Genomic DNA, 2,584 nt, shown 5'->3' with positions numbered 1-2,584 from the left:
GCGGACCTGGAAGTGGATTGGAAGTACTTCTAGGTCCACTGCCGAGCACACAGGGGACCCTCCCCATGCCTCCCTGGCTCAGCGATCGGCTATGGGGGGAGCCCAGGTGCCCCCTGAGACCCAGGAGGCATCAGTTGCTGAGCTGGGAGGTGGGGGTTCCCTGTGCACTCCATAGTGGACCCGGACGTGGACTGGAAGTACTTCTGGTCCACTTCCGGGTCCACTGCTGAGTGTGGAGGGGACCCCCCCAGTGCTGCCGCGGAATGTTCTATCTGCCTCACCATCTTAGCATTCACAAGCCACACCTGGTACCTTGAGGCATATAGAAAAAGCATATAAAGCTGTGTCCATGGCCAAATCACTGAATCTCTCCAAATCTCTCCAAATCACATTGGAGGCCTCCGATTTGATTTGGAGAGATAAATGGGCCTCCTGATTCAATTCAGAGATTTGGCTGCCGAATTGGCCTGAATCTGTTTCAAACTGAATCAGCGACTGAAACTTTGCACAGCCCTACTGTTCATTCCCAGAAGGTCACAGGGTTTGCAGAAATAGCCCACTGTTTCACATTGAAGTTTGTTTAGTTCCTCTCATTTATGTATGCTTGTATTTATTGAACTCAGTGATCACTACAAAATGGGCCAAACCTACTGAATACTTCAGAAAGAGGACAGGGGTTTTGGATTGCAGTCTGCTTTATTAGGGAATAATTGCAGGAACAGATCTGAGTGATGCACAGATGTGTAACAGGACAGCTTCATGCCCAGGTAGCAGTGGTGCACAGGCTGGTGCTAGTTGTTGTGCTATGGACAGCTGCAGCGCAAATCCCTACCCCAAGGCAGTGCCCAGGGCTACTGCCCAGTCACCCTCCCTCAGTTATGCTACTGGTAATACATTCATAGTAACATGTGTGGCACTTCAGGTGGGTTGCCTGATTGTATCTGGAGCCTTTTTAGGATAGTTCCTTTCCTAAGTATAATGACTTACAAACTGCTATCCAGTGTACTTGTCTCCATGACTGCTAACTTTCTGTTCTTAATCCACTGAATTTCCTGCAGACCTCCCACAAAACCCAGGATACTTTTCTATCAAACAGGAATATCTGTAGATCTCCAACTTGTGGATTCTTTCTGCCTGTGCAAGTTCACCGGGGTAGTTGTATAAACTCATCACAGTATCCTGAGCAGGAGACTATATTATCTCAGAATTGTAGGGAAGAGACAATTTGGTTGTAATGACTGATTTTTTTTACTGCGGTTACCAGACACAGACAAGAAACCTGTGTGGAAATCATATTATGAATGCAGCCTTTTCTGTTCAATGTCCTGACACAGTCTTTACTTGGTCTGCAGTGTCATGGTAAAGACACTTGTTGAAATTACAGAAGAGAGCCAGTTCTCCAGCCTGTAAGGCATTTATATGCAATCTATTGATGTCTGCCCATCTCACAGAAACTTTTTCTTTCCCATCAGTTCATAGTAAGCTTTCTCACTTGTAGGGAGAATGCTACAGAAAAGAAATACAACTCTGTGAACGTGCGTTTGAATTTTTAAACCCTTGTGCACTGGTCAGTTCTCAGCCTTTTTGTTTCTGTGTGCTGTGAGTATTCTGGCACATTAATTTTGCAGCCAAGACTGTGTGTGGGAATGGTGATTTCTTAGCAAATATTACAGTTGTTTCCTGGAAAGCAAGTGGTGGATTTATAAACATGAGTATCAACACTGGAAATACAACTTTGGGACTTTCTCCTTTGTAATCAGGGAACACAAACAATACTGGCCATCACAGTTAGAACTTTGTAAACTGAGTACTCACAAGTCAGCTAATAACCAAGAAATAGGACTTGAACACACAGCATATTTATATTGGTGTAATTGATATTAGTTTATTATGCTAATGTAAAATACACTGGGATCCAGAATGAACAGGAAGCCATCTCTTCCCAGGTAGCTGAATGCTGTAGACATTACCACATTTTAGTGCCACAAGACTAGATGACAGGCTGGCAGGTACTAGCCCATTCATCTTGAGCAAAGGGCTACCCCTGGGTAAGTTAGAATCACAGAATCATTGAGTCGGAAGGGACTTAGACAGATCATCTAGTCTGACCCCCTGCCATGAGCAGGAAGGAGCACTGGGGGAGGGGGGTGTTATAAGACCCCAGCCAGGTGCCTATCCAGTCTTCTCTTGAAGATTTCCAGGGAAGGTGAGAGCATGACCTCTCTGGGAAGCCTACTCCAGGCTCTGGCCACCCTTACAGTGAAGTAGTTCTTCCTAATATCCAACCTAAACCTATCCTCCCTCAGCTTGTGGCCATTGTTCCTGGTGACTCCAAGGGGGGTCCTGGTGAACAGACTTTCCCCGAGTCCCTGCTGCTGGCCCCTGATAAGGTTGTAGGCAGCCACAAGATCTCCCTTCAGTCTCCTCTTGTGGAGACTGAGGAGATTCAGATCCCTCAGCCTCTTCTCATAGGGCTGGCCATGGAGGCCCTCAACCATACAAGTGGCCTCCTCTGGACCCTCTCCAGGTTCTCCACGTCCTTCTTGAAGTGTGGCGCTCAGAACTGGACACAGTACTCCAGCTG

The sequence above is a fragment of the Gavialis gangeticus genome, unplaced genomic scaffold (assembly GCF_001723915.1).
Source record: "Gavialis gangeticus isolate Ggan-Ray unplaced genomic scaffold, GavGan_comp1, whole genome shotgun sequence".
NCBI lineage: Eukaryota > Metazoa > Chordata > Crocodylia > Gavialidae > Gavialis > Gavialis gangeticus.
The sequence above is the reverse complement of the archived record's forward strand: the minus strand, read 5'-3'. Positions refer to the sequence as shown.